This window comes from Plodia interpunctella, chromosome 11, assembly GCF_027563975.2.
Source record: "Plodia interpunctella isolate USDA-ARS_2022_Savannah chromosome 11, ilPloInte3.2, whole genome shotgun sequence".
Classification (NCBI taxonomy): Eukaryota; Metazoa; Arthropoda; class Insecta; order Lepidoptera; family Pyralidae; genus Plodia; species Plodia interpunctella.
The window spans coordinates 7,290,693-7,306,387 of NC_071304.1; the positions used below are offsets into that span (position 1 = coordinate 7,290,693).

Below are 15,695 nucleotides of genomic sequence, written 5' to 3' on the forward strand. Positions count from 1 at the left end.
TCTGAAATACATAATTGATCACAACTTAAGCGGTCATGTCTTTTTCAAGATTTGGCTGACATAGGTACCGACGGAACGCTCACGATTCGATGCGATGGGTGCGATGCAGTGTAAAAATGACCGGAGATTGGGACCGCGATATTGACGGACCGCTCTGTCCAAAAACTCAAACATTAGCATTGTAAGTGTTATTTCTTAACAGTCTACTGTAAGCCTGACACCTATTCCACAGAGAAACCTATAATGAAAGTCAGAGCAACAAGTTTTGTTTGTAACATATTCTGAATATACATAACACATTATATATTGACGCAGCGCGCTGCCTTGTCGTATTTCTCGCGCACCTAGGACGGTTGGCCGGGGTTAGTTTCGAGTTAGTTAGTCATAATATATATAAAGGCAACATGCAATGAAATTGGATGTCATTGCAAACTAACTTTATGATGTTATTTTTACGTTAAAAATTACTTTCTCTGACAGTAAAGAGGAATCACCGGAAACAACTAATAATGAGAGATTTTTAAACTGCAATTAACTAGTTTATGTTTAACTGTATGTTTTGGTAGTAATTGTTAGACAAAGCATATGATTATAATTCATAAACAGTAATGAATTAATAATTAACAGAATTAATGCTTTTTTTTTCTCATCGTCACTTGTTGACCCGAATGCACTTGGGCATTCGGGTCTGTAATGCTGTGAAGCCCGGGGTAATCGTAAAAAAAATAACCTCAAAAATTTCAAGACTAGGTCGTAATTTTACATCCGTCTGACTGCTTGACGTCAAGCCTCCTTGAGAATGCTATTCGCCTCTCGCCCTTGGGAATATATTTGCCTTTCAGCTTCCAAGGGCATGTCCCTTAGTCTCTTACGACATCGACGACGGGATGACATGAATACGGGTAGAAGTGATACGAGAGCGCACTCACATTCCACAAACAAATTTTATCGACTTAAAATTACTACACGCTTAAACGTACCACCAGAAAATGTATACATGTTTATTAAAAAGTATTAAAGTGTAATTATTTATTACGAACCTAAGGAAAGTACCTTCATGATTAAGTTATTAAGCAATTAGCCTGACGTTTTATGATAGTGGTTTCATGTCTAAAAATAATTATATCTCGGAGTAATCATTGTACACTTGGAATTCAAAATATCTAAAATTATGATATTTACTTTAAGTTTATTGGACAGATCCTTACGTGTTATAAAAAAGTACCCATGTCGCGTCTGCCTGTCTGTTTATCTGTCTACATAAACGCGATAAACTAAAAAACTGCCGAACGGATTTTTCCACGGTTTTCACCAATAGTGTAAATTTATTATGGTTTACCCGTGCGAAGCCGGTATATAAGTAACATTATAATTATTTGTTTATGAAAGTCTGAGATGGAAGTATGTATAATTCATTTGAATATTGTATTACCATCGATGGATCTGTTATATTTGAATTTATGAGCAAATACCCCTTTGGTATACATAGGTATATTCAGTCAGATATTAAAAAAATCTTTTTACTGTCTTAATATGTACATAAAATTATCGTCTTGTCAAAAATAAATTAGTATTAGCACAATACAAATGTAGATTCAATATATAGTAACATTATACTAACCGAAATGTAAATTTAGCTAACGTTTTACCACAATCCTATCTTAATGGCTATTCAATGTTTCTAATTTACATTTAAAAAATAATCGATTCATTTTATGACAACCAAATTTTTGCCTATTTCTTATATTACGATCGAAAGTGTTATTTGTAGCTGACTGTACTATTTAGTGAAACATACAAGCATCAATTAAAACGCCAATTCAGGTGTGAAATATTACGGAAAATAAATCTAAGGAAAGTCACGAAGGAGAAATTGTCATGACTTGGTAATAAAGGGGTTTTTGTTCCGCGAAATGTAAATTTTATGGGGTCTATCCCTCACGATAATAAGACGTACTATTTACATCAATATGGTAATTCCCTTACAAATATAAATGAAACGTTACAGGTACTAAAGTAATAAATACATAATCTTATTGAAATTATGTTTATTTAATTATTTATATAAACTATGCACGAAATATAATTTCTAATCTCGACTACACACTGTCGCTGAACTGAGACAGATGTTACGCGAATTAGAACATTTTTAGTTTGTATGAGAGATTTTGATTTCATTTGATTTTACTACAATGAAAAACCAATATTATATGCTATATCTGCTAAAGTGCGGTGAACCGTTTGCCGATAATGTATATAAGGTTTATGAAACAACCACCTCTAATTGGATTTAAAGAAAAATAATTGAGAAGGTCTCTTCTCTTCTGATGTTTTTAACCTTAGGAAGTCCAGACGGACTTCCTATGGCTAAAAACATTATCTAACAATCAAAGATCCCTTCAATGATTTTTACCTTTCTTTCGCCAAATTTATAAATTTATCTTCTTTTACTTTCTATTATAACGTTAATTAATGTAAAAATATAGAAAAACTAAAGGAAAAAACGATATTTATACTTATATGAAGATGATTGTGCACATCCTACTGTCCGTAATATCAATATCATATCTCAATCATAATATGTTTCAATAAAAATGAAATAAATACCTCTAGACAGACCTCAAAGAATAACACGGCAGCTTCAACTTGGAATAGCAAATAATGAACATTTCATACAGATTTTTTTTCTTATATCTAAATAAAAAAAAATGTTCTTTAACTAGTTGTTTGCCGCGAACTTGGACCTTGCGGACACAATAAATTTTTTATGAGTTTTTACAAAATTGTGAATATTTCAAAAACGACTCAACCGATTTTGTTGCCCCACGAACTTAAAAATTCTATTGTCAGATCCTACATACATTTTAAATTTTATCATAATCAGACCAGGTTCGTATGTTATCGCGTTACAAGCATACATACAAAAAATGTATTTTTGCCCCAAGAAAAGATTTGTAGACAAAAAAAAATATATATAGAATAGGCTGAAACATGTTTGGTAGAACAGTTAGTTCAAGATAACTGTTAATTAATTTTAAGCTACTTTCGCATCCCTTGAACTGCATTAATTATCTATATCAGATGCCAAATTTCTAAGTTAATAGTCTATTGTTGTGCTATCCGCTGCAATCTTGATGGAATCCGCGTGGAGGTGGGAAACGTGAGCATCTCGGTGCTTCACCTAGATACATGAAGCCTCGCCGACGAATCTAGAACCATAATATAAGCCGACAGTAACGCTATTACCTATACACCATCGGCCCATTTTCGCTAGGTTAAAAACATAGTAAATTATATACCTTCCTCAGGAATCGCACTATCTATTGGTGAAAATTGTATGAAAATCCGTGAAGTTTTTTGACGTTTTCGCGGACAAACAGACAAACGAATAGACAAAAACAGCAGTAATGCTGACTGCGAACCACAGACTGACTATCTGTTCAATTTATGTTGTGGTGGAACAGCCAGGAGGCATCATTTCTGAGGAATAGTTAACAAGGATGCCGTGATGAAAGGCAAAGCGTTACAGATGTAATTCTCTTATTTCTGAGAATCGGTGGCCAGTTCGCACTTTTAAAAAAGTTTCTTTTTTGTTCTTTTTTTAAATCGCAATTTTTCCACGTTCAAGGCTGATTTGTTATTACTTAAGTAAATGTGTCAGTCAGTACGTATAAGTTCACAGTAGTAAAACAAATAAATAAAAATAACTATATACCTACCTATAGTATGTTGTGTTAAATGAAAAAGGAAGCATCAAAATCGGACTATATCATATAGTAGGTAGTTTTCGAACACAAATGAAAGTGAAAAAACAACAAACACTTTACACAGTCGTTATTAAGTTTAATAGTGTGTAAATTCCTTTTGCTCGTGTAATAAAAATGCAAATAAACAAACATGGTCACGATTAAATATACACGATGTAGAAAGCAGCCCTTGTCCCTTTCATTATTGACAGCAAAATAAACTAATTATAAAAAGCAAAATTGACATTCTCATTCTCATTGAAACGAACATTCTTTTTTCAACAACACATGTAAAAATATATTTCAACATTTTGTTATATTCAATATTATGAATTATTTTTATTTTAGATATACATAATGAAAACCTAATTAAACCTAGCAAATATAATAATGTACATACTGAAATATTTACATAAATGTAGTTTTGGCAATTGGCTACTCTCCAACTAGTAAAAAAAAGTCCAGTATTCTTATTAATTATTCTAGAATAGTTAGGCTCCCGCCGAGACCTGCATATGGGCATACCATTTCATTGGTATATCCGGGAGCGGGTTTTGGCGGGAGACCTACATAAATAACATCAAAACTCTCGAAAGCCTTTACGTATTGGATCTATATCCCCATGCGAGACCCTTAAATGACCGAACTAAGTGCCATGAATTTCTAAGGATATACAAAATAATAAATAAAATATGTATTTTCCCTAATTTAAGTTCCCATGACAGCGTATTCGAGCATTCTAAGATGAAAAAGAATAACAGTAGCTGCTAATGCCTCTTAAATATGTTTTTTTAATAATATGAATAAAAAAAATTAAATCAACAACTCTCTTATTACCAAATCGTGTAACCATGGTAAATTACACATATCTTATGCAAGTACCTTTATAATACTAAGTACTTTTAAATAGCCAAACAAGGGCAAGTCGTCACGTAATTTATAGAGTTCCGTAGGTTTTGGACACTTTGTATCTCAACGAACGAATGATCATAAAAGTATTACCTATGTTATTAAATCTGTAGAATTTATTCCTGCGAAATTAATTTATAATAACCACTCGATTATAAATTTTGATACGTGTATAAATATGTACCTATGTACTTAGTCCTTCTCATCAATTTCGATGATGGATTAGGTATTATGTAAAACATAGTATTACAACTATGTTTCTATCGTACCATATTTTTTCCGTTTGAGTGTTACAAATGTATATGTCAAATTGGCCGTTAATATTATAAAAATACAAAATTAGTTCTTTCATAATAGTTTCTAAGCTAAGAAACAAATGGACAGACATGTCGAAACTACTCGTATATGGGTTCCGTGTTATATACGAACCCTAAAACAAGAACACGATATTAATTGCTGGTTGTTTTAAGATGCATTACCAAATAACGGTAACAAAAGCAACATTGAACGACGTACAACTCTTAATTTTGATGAATGAACTTACTTTTTTTAACTGCGCCTGTCAAAACTAACAAGCCGACCCAAACGCTAAATGGTTTTAATTTTAATTACAAAGTTCATTTAATTTTCACTTCAAATACCACTGGTAAGTAGAAAGTTACAATTGAAAAATAGATGATTACACACGTCAATATTCCCATAGAAAAAACACACGCTGAGAAACGGGGCAAGTTTAGTTGAATAACACTATAGAAGTAGCGAATTAAATAACACAAAATGTGAAAAAAGTAAAATGAACGCTATCAAATCTGGTTTTATTTTCATTTTAGGCTATTGATATAATCTCAAAGCTGGCGATATAACTGGAGATAATATAATTGCCTAACTAAACATTCACCTTCCCAAACTCTACTATCACTATAAAATAAAAACGCATATTTTTTACAAATATTAATACTTATTCTGAATTATTGTCTTTTCACAAAAATATCATTAAAAAAAAACAAATTTCACAAGCATCACTGGATAAAGAGACAACGTTTAGTTAGCTCAGTGTTGAGGCACAGGATATTATTTCCTTTCCATTGAATAGTCTTTAATTTTCCCGTTTTTACTTTCTCCTTGCAATTTAAAATACAAACTTTTTTCTTACTCACATGAAATCCACATAAGGCGCTCTTTTAGCCCTACTTGGCGCATTTGCAGCCGTGCGCTCAAACTGTGTTAATGGCAGACACCCATCACGTTCAGACGATAAACATGGCGCCAAGTTGGTTGCTAATCTTCACAAGTGTGCTTTCAGATGTCTATCTTATACAGACATAGTATCGCGTATAACCCCTAATAATATAATATAATCACTATCACTACTTATTATAAAACAAAGTCGCTTCTCGCTGTCTGTTTGTACCTGTATAAACTAACGAGTTTGGAATATATGGACAAACTCCACAGATTGCCCCAAAGTTAATTCAAGACTTGTGATACAACGGTACTATAACATATATAGATAAACATCCAAGACCCGGGTCAATCTGAAAAATATTATCTTCCATTTGACCGGGGCTCGAACCAGGGGCCCTGAGTGTAGCAGTCATGATGGCTGCAGAGGTCGTCGAAATCTTACGAGAAAGACAGAGCCAAAAATTTTGATACTCGAAGACCGTGGCTGTATGGCGGGATGCATATAAAATTGAGATTATGTAGTCATAAGTTGCTGTCGCTTATGAGAATAATCTCCAGTTTATAGCCCATTTTTTCTTATAAATATAAATATATATTAGGACAAATCACACAGGTTGAGCCAGCCCCAAAGTAAGTTCGAGACTTGTGTTATGGGATACTAACTCAACGGTACTATATTTTATAACAAATACATATATAGATAAACATCCAAGACCCGGGCCAATCAGAAAAAGATCATTTTCCATCATGACCCGACCGGGGATCGAACCCGGGACCTCTCGGTCCAGTGGCAAGAACTTTACCACTGCGCCACCGAGGTCGTCAAAGTTGCAATCTGCGCGGGATAAGAAACAGCTGGGGCATTCTATGTTTTTTTTTTCACTTTCAACATACAAAGAAGGAATGTCTGTATGGTAAATAAAAATATAATGTTCTGTACATATCTTTGCAGATAGAATCTTTAATAATATTAATTTGGTCAAAAAGAAAACATCATGTCAGTAAATACTTTCAGTTTGTCAGCTCTATTATATACAAAAGGTCCGTCCCGGCGTAGCTCGGGAGAAAAAGTAGCCAATGTTACTCCTGAAGGTTTCGTTTGTCTCTGTGCCAATAAAAATCGCTTTGGTAGTTTTTAGGTTTATTCATTACAAACAAACATACAAATCTTTTCTCTTTATAGTATGGATTAAAATTGATTTTGTTTTAAATTTGCTAATTACCTACAATATATAATATTATATTATATTTGCAGCAGGTAAAGCTTTAAGTGAATGCATTAATTCATGGTACCACATCTTAATTGTGAAAATATAAGGCTTTTTGAGAGATTATACTGTTGATATAAAATCCTGGTTTCAGTGATTTATTTTAATACAATGTTCAATCAATTCAAAGGAACGTGGTTCGTAATTAAAAACAAACTGGTCGGAATATTATGTAGTTAAGTATTAATTATTTTTTGCGGTGCATTCCGCAAAAAATAATAATTAATACCATTTTCCGCTTTCACAGGAAATTGCGCGCTGTGTTTAAGTCTTAAAACTTGGGTACCAAGCGGGTAATGAAAGAGAAATGCTAGGAACCAAAGATATTATACATTCAAATAATTATACTATACATATAATGTTTTGAACTAATACTATGAAGTATGATAGAACAAAATTAAAAACAAAATCTTGAATTAACAAATCTTCGAAGAGGTATACTTAAATGGTAGAGGATCCTGGGCTCCGACGCTCAACGGCTGAAAAGCGGTATTGAGCCTGGACTTTCTCATCAATTTAGGACAACCGAAGGGAAACTGTGGAGAAGTACTTTGTGATATTCCTTATACATAAATTATATTAAAATATAAAACGAAAGTGTTAACTACGTTTAATTCATCAAGCTTTTACTTTTACAACTTATACAATAATAAAAATAAAAATACGCGAGTAATACCTGCCGCTCAATAATCAGTAATCATGATTATGGCAGGTGTCCTAACCCTTTGTAATAGCCCGTTTTCAGAACATCCAAATTTCATTCTATGTAGGTCAACATTTCTATCAATCATTGTGTAATATCATGGTCATATCATTGCATTTGTATATGCGGGAGTTGATTTTTGGGGGATACCAATATGACATCAAAATTCTCGAAAGAGCCTCTACGTGTTGGATATACGAGTATATGGGCAGCATATATATGACTGCGTCTACATCAACCACTGCTGTGGACTTCATGTAGTGACAGTCAAATGAATTAATTTAAATTGTGTGCATAATTATTCAGGTGTAAACATGTTACCTACTAACCCTAGATTTTTAAATTTATTTATATGTTTACTAATAACAATTTTGTATGAGTCTTGATGCTCGAAATAAAGAATATTATTATTATTATATATATATCCCCATTCAAGCCTCTGAAAGGACCGGACCATGTGCCGTGAATACCAAAAGGAGAAACAAAATAAAAATACAAACGTTTATTTACTAATGATTTAACAAGAGAAAATAAATATTGTGAATTACACTTACCAGTAGTGAAATATATCGTAAATTTAAACCCAATGATTATAACTTCACGAATATTGAATTGAACCGCATTTCTAATAATCTAATACGTGTCTATTGTTGAACATTAAATGCTGAATGCATTAATACAAACAATGAAACAAGAGAGTACCTTTCAATAGGCCACAATAATCCTTAAATAATAAGCGAAGACATTACAGGTACATTCAATTCAATGTAACCTGTTCGCTGTTGATACAAAGTAAGTAATCTATCTTAGGATAACTAATAGTTTAGAGTTTAGTTCTAACAAGAAATAAGTTACATTTGTACTTATATCCTATTTGTAAGTTTTATATTTACACTTTTATATTGTGTACATAAATTAAGAAAGAAATAAGTTTTTTGTTTGGTATTGCTTTTAACCCTTCGATCCTGGAGATATAAAAAGAAAATACCAACAATAGGATCGCGTCAGACCAAATTCATCATGTGCGTGTGGTCTGAGGGCCCACTTCGTGAAATTCTATGAAATTATGCTTGGGATTTAGTGAACATTCCAACAGAATTGTGAAAGTAGGAATTAGATTTAGCGAAAGCCACATAAGCGAGTTACGATGTTTAACGAAAGGCCCTCAGTCCTCATAGTGTGGTCTGAGGGTCCACTATTTTCTTGTAGTTGTAAGAAATATAAAACAGCAGTATAGCTGATGCGGCTCCGCTTGATGCAAAATCACTCTCCAACTATCTCCACGCCAAAAATCACCGAAACCCAAAGTTATATACATTGTAATGTGGGTATACGCTAAGAACTGCTTAACATAAGTTTTGAGTTGTATCTATTAGTTTGTAATGTTTAGATGTTAAGATTGTAAGAAAATAATGGTTAAGGGTGTCTCACAACTATATCTAAGCAATAATTATTATTGTTAAACTAGTGTTAATTAGCGCGGGAGGTGTGATATATATTGTAATGTGGATATACGCTAAGAACTTTCATTTGTCACTTGCTTTTAAGATCAGTCTGCAAATAAACGAATATTTAGCGGTTACTCGTGTGTTTCACTGCTCGTCCTGCCTACCCAAATATTTGTTACCCAATGATCCGTTTTGACATGAAAGAACATAAAGAAACTTTCACATATTTAAGAATAGTATAAAGATAAATTCCTAGCCATGAATGGCATGACTATTTTCTTCAGGAAAGGGAAGTACTATATTTTCACTCGATAGCGCGCGTTCTACTATAAATAGAAGTATACTAACTTTACGTAGTCCACCCTGTAATTTATTGCTCAGGCGGCTCAAATAAAAAGATAAGTAATAATCTTTGCGTTTACGTTTAAGATGGAACTACAAGAAATATTAATTTTTAATTGATGTTTTGACGGGTACAGTATAAGGGTGAGAGGGAATATTAAAGAGCAGTAAAAGTGTGCCTATTATAAAAATTTAATAGGTGTCTTTGTTAGGTAGGTAACTGCTTTTATAATGGGCTTTATTTGATATTTCGAATTTTGTCAGTTTTGTAAAGGAAATTCTTGTAATAGTTTTTTTATCGATTGTGTTATACGTTACGGCTAAACCCTGAAGTGTGGCTTGACCTAATATTATTATTTAAAATTTATTTATATGGAACTATATTTAAAATCAAGCAGTTAAATTAGTATGATTATTAATTAGTTGTTAACTTATATTATACATTTATATGCACTACGAAGAATTTGTGCAAAAAGTTTAAAAAAAAATAAAGAAATTTATCCCTAATAATTCAAAACACAATTTGCACATAAATCGAAATCAAACAATTATATTCCACATTTATCATTATCAAATGGCATGGCATATACCTATATTATATATAGTCAGTGCTAAGCTCGTCTTTTGACCACTTTCTTCCTTGTAAATAAAAACTCGTTAAAAAACTTAACTCGATTGTGGATGGATCGTGAGAGACCGCCAGACAGACCGATTACACTACTATTGTAGTTTTTATTCTTTTCTTTAACTTTAATTTCGCTTTCACTGGCACGTGAAGTAACTTTTTTTTAGGTAATATTGAAATCGCATATATCAATTTTGAAATTTTAAACTAATGCGTTTTTAAAGAATGTAATTTGATATGCATTAAGGTCGTTTTGCACCATTTAGCGTTTCTAAATAATAATGTACGTTGTACTATAGTTTTTACGTTGCCTCAGAATTTTTTGCAAGTATTACGATTCATTGTTTTGATTATTTTAAAATATATAATAGAATAAGAATAAGGTAATATATAACTAATAATAAAATAGATATGAAATATTTAAAAATGTTTTGAACGTTTTTATACATATACTAACTGAATGAGCAGAGCATGCAATGTGGTTATATATAGAAAATAAAGTACCTATCATCTATATTTCATTTCTCTGTTCTAAATACAAACAGTAATCAATACAAGATAAAAATAAACTAGTTTGCCGGTGATCGCTTTCTTGTTAACAAGATGTAGATAATCCATCACATCTTTAAATTGGCCGTATCATCCTTGAAGCGGGCCGCTAAACGGCTGTCATGTCATGATTATGAAATAATGAATCGGTGCATCTTATGCACTCAAAATAGTAAGTAGCAATGTCATTGACCTTCTGAATCGTGCGTAAAACCGGTTATTGTTCTACTCGGAATGAGCTAATAAAACATTTTAATGGACCGAATATAATTGACTGACGGCTCTGGACTGTGAGATGTGCTGCAATTAATCATTTGTATGTCGTAATTGTTGTATTATTGCAAGGTGTGTTCGAGTTATCAAGTTTTTTTTAAATTTAAATGTTTATTAGATGCAAGAATGACACCACTTTTATACGTTTTTTTAATAAAAATAAATAATTTGCTTCTGCCTTTACAAAAGACATAGGTACATTTAATTAACATTCATTAACAAGAATGCAATTCGAAAGAAAAGTGCAAAATTTTTATGTTAGCAAAATCTCAAAAGGCACCACTGTGCACCTTGCAATTACTGACGGCTAGAACTACTGATGCACTCAATTGCAGACCTGAATAAGACATTTCATCTCTGATCCGGACTGCAATCAGTGGCATTGTGAGATTTATCTGCTTGTTATGTTCTTATTGAAGATTATATGATATTCGTTACACATGTATAACAGCGTTGCCAGAAGTCCGGTTTTAGGCGGGACATCCCTATTTCTGACTCTAGAATTTACTGTCCCGCGCGTGACAGCTGTGTCCCGCTTTTTTGGATGGATTTGCAGTCAGAAGCAAAATACAGAAAATGGCGATGTCGTGTGACATCGATCGAAAAGTTAAATCTATTAAATTGGCAATTTAAGTTTTCAATAAAAAACAGCTATTGTGATTTTATTAAAAATACTATAATAATTTGCATTTTTTTCTATTTGTCCCGTGTCTAACGAAAAAAACCGCTTTTTTTACTCATAAAGTTTCAAAATCCCGCTTTCAAAGAAAAGTTTGGCAATTTTGATGTATAAACTTGCATTTTTCTTATATTTTCCTCGCTGCGCGCCGAGGCTTCGTTCCCGTGGATATCGAGATAAAATGTATCTTGTCTCTTCAGGAATAATTTAGGTTCCCATTAATGAGAGAATTATGAAAATCGGTAAAGGGAGGTTACTCCTTACTTTTTGTAATATTAGTATGTACATAGTTTTTAAGTTCTTTAAATTGGATTAGAAAAAATAACAAAATAAATATCTATGGATTATTATAACCAAAAGTTTCATCAAGTGTTATTTAATTAGCACTAAGTAAACTACTTTTAAAACTTTCATAACATAAAAATATAAATAATGATTGTAGGTTTCTAGAGCACATCATTAAAGAAGATAAGAAATTGCAAATTAACACAAAGTGATTTTGATACTTAACGTATTCCGTAAACAAACAAATTAAACTACATTTTGATACTAAAAAACATTACATTTAAGAATTTTAAAGGTTTTATAAATTTAAACTAATTATGAAGTCTATTTAGAAAGAAAAAAAATAAGCTTTTGCTAATTTTTAGATGTAATTTAAAACAATACCACATGTTTAATTACAAATTACTTACAAATTACCACTACTTATTCCTAGCGTTGTTTTGGAATATTCTATCTTTCTGTCTGTCTGTATGTTTGTTGATGCGTGAAACGCTCACACAAAAATTGAAGGAAGAATTGGATGGAATTGGATGAGGTTGTCACAGTTGTACCTATAACATATGGACTAATTTAAAAACTGGTAACGATTAAACGATACGTTGCTTAGATCCCGAGATATTAACAATAATAGGTTAGCAAACATTATTAGTGGAATCAATTGCACTAATATTTTTTTGAATATAATATTATGACTGAATCTGGAAACACTGTCGTCAGCTGAAATTTTATATGGAAAGTTTCAGCCCAAGACCGTATCGTGATTTGTAGTGATATCTATTGTTATGTATAACTATTTATTCTTTTAAACTATTTGTTATGTGTATGCCATGCATGTGAATAAACAATTGTTATTTATTGTTATAGAAAATATCAGGAAGTCGGTGAAAGGATCAAGTGAGTATATCATATTTTTCTTTTTTCTGTGTAATGGGAGACAATATTCTTAATGCTAGTTGATAAGGTGACAGTGAATATAAATATACAGACTTACTTATTTATTGCTACCAGCTTAGGTAAACTTGGAATTTTGTTAAATAGCAAACAGAGAAGTAAAAACAATGAAAATAAAATTAAAGAATCCCTATAACCTATTAATACTCTTTTGCGATTTAAAATAAATTAATTGTAAGTACATAAAGTGTCAGTAGCTCAATTAGTAAAAGGCGAGCACAGCGTGGTGCCTCAGTTCGAACCCAGCATGCCTCCTGTTATACTGCTTCTCTAGACATGACATTTAAGTTATAATTCTACTTGCATGTCATAAATAAATATACACGTATTATTATTGTATTCGCCCCTTGTTTGTTGTACAATTTGTACCTACAAAGCCCATAAATATGAAATGTTTGTCTTTATTTCGCGTCAAAACGTTTCATTGGATTGAGGTGGAGTTAGTTGGAGAACTAGACAGTAGCCTATAGTTCCCCAACTATACACCAATGTATAGCCAATTGCACATGCAGTCTCTTATTAGACAAACATCACTATTTATTGGTGCACTCAACAGTTTATCATTTAAATATGGTAATAGGTCTGACAAAGTAATTGAAAAAGTATTTTTACATAATAATATAATACCTAGATAATATAATTAACCGACTAAAAAAGTAGGCGGATTTCAATTCATTCAGATATTATTGCTTACATGTCTTTCATCTGAGCGATTTTCCGGTTACTTCCCTAGTTCCAAAGTACCTGAGCCCATGGTTCACTATTCTAAATATTCTTTCCACTTCACGAAATTGTGGTATGGTCTTTGGCAGGCATATATCTTGAAGTCTATAAGCATTGTTATCTGCAACAATAATATCGACGAATACCGAATAATTCTTTGCCAATGGTTTGACAACTAAGCAAGCATGTTGAAGACCAGTGAAGACTATTGTAGGATAGCGGACCAGGGGCTCCACGACTTGACAGCTGAAAGAAACTAGAAAAACATGAAGACAGGAAGATAAAAACCAGACAACACTAGCGAAAACATGATATCTCATTACTAATTTCATTGAATAACTACATATATAACTATCATAAAAACTGGCGTGTCTAGCTGGATTTTGCTCGTTGACGCATAAATAAGCTTTTATTATCTAGCACTTAGAACTTGTATTCTGAATAGAATACAGCCCATACTGCCTAATAACAGCTTGGGACACAATAATTTTGTTATTATAGCCGTATTATGCTAATGGTAATATTGGAATACAACATAATGGAAGAATTATGGTTTATGCCTAAGCTGTCAAATAAAATGCGAAATAAATAAACAATATTACTCCACAAATTGTACATATGCTAGAAAGTTTTGCACACTGCAAACGTGATTTTATTTTCAAACACATGTTGAGAGTAATGGCCATTTAAACTGCTGTAGTTACTTTGGCGATTTGCTCTTTTAAGCTACTTATAAATGTTATCAAAATTATAATGTAAAATTAATGTCCACTCCAAAATAAAGAGGGAATAATCGATCGATAACTTATGACGATTAATATATATTTTTTATTTGGTAGTGAAAAAACACAAATAAATAGAGACTAACCTTCTTATTCTAAGAAAGTCCTCAAAGCTCTTTGAATTAATCTCATGATTCAGCTTGACTTATATAGAATGCAGTGATCAACAAATACTCTGATTTTCATCATCTACATCTGTTTTATGCTGATTGCTAACACTTTCCATCATTCTATTTTATTGCTTTTGATACTTTCACTGTCCTTCGCTTGATTATCATATAAACCAATATTTTAATGTGAAAGTGTCTTTGATTGATCTATGTAAAAACGGAGCAATGAAATCACTTCGTCCTTACCGGTTACCATCAGCTGCTCTAAATTGCGACCATCTTTGCATATTACTTCAATCTGATAAAATGAGAAAAATAGCAATCATATTCATTATTTAAAACTTCAAAGTACAATCTTTATAAGCCCAATAAAATATGGAAATGTTCTGCAGCGTACAAACCCTGATTCAGTGAAGTCATACATTTGCATACATATTTCAGTTGAATGGGACTAGAATGTAATCAAACCAGTCAGTATTAATTTCCCGCGTAAATATAATTCAGTGCATCCATTCCCTGTGTTATTCTAAGGATGGTATTCGTTTTCCTTGCCGTGTATTGAGTGGATATAGTTTAGTAAAATGTTACTAATAAAAGTTTCGTTAAAGTATATACTCTAACGAACTACCAAAAATATTTTTACATTTGTAGGAAAATGAAATGGAAAGCTACTCATTAATTTTATCCAGACATGTTTTATTATTTCATAATTTTCATTCCAATTTGGACACAAGTAGAAAGACTAAAGATTTTGTAATAGAACAATCCACTAGTATGTTCGCTTTAGTGATGTTTATATTGATGTTTATTTTCCTTTTGACTTCTACATATGTTTGTTCTACATATGTATCGGACCATAGGTAATTTGATTTGCCCGTGATCCTATCGATAGTACAAGGGCAACTTCGTTTACACGTAAATGTTAAAGTGCTTAAATTCTCCATGTAAGTAAACTTTATAATAAGAAAATTGTAAATCTATATCCCTCACTAGTTGATAAATGAGTGATGTGTAAATGAAAATCGTATTGACGACTACAGCATAGCTTTCAAATAAAGAAAGATAAGCGCAGCTATGGAGCACTGACCTTACATTATGCCAAGACACAAGAGCTCCG

The 15,695-nt window shown here is 32.0% G+C and overlaps 1 protein-coding gene across 3 annotated transcripts in view; it reads left to right on the forward strand.

Annotated features, from left to right (window-relative positions):
* Positions 1–15,695, forward strand: part of LOC128673695 (uncharacterized protein) — an 85,849-nt gene that overhangs the window by 34,874 nt on the left and 35,280 nt on the right. The window contains exon 3 of one of the 3 annotated variants that reach the window (XM_053751721.1): positions 12,877–12,906. The exons of the other annotated variants lie outside the window; for them this stretch is intronic. The gene's annotated coding sequence lies outside the window, so the exon portion shown is untranslated. The remainder of the gene's footprint in view (positions 1–12,876; positions 12,907–15,695) is intronic. 3 annotated transcript variants of the gene reach the window in all.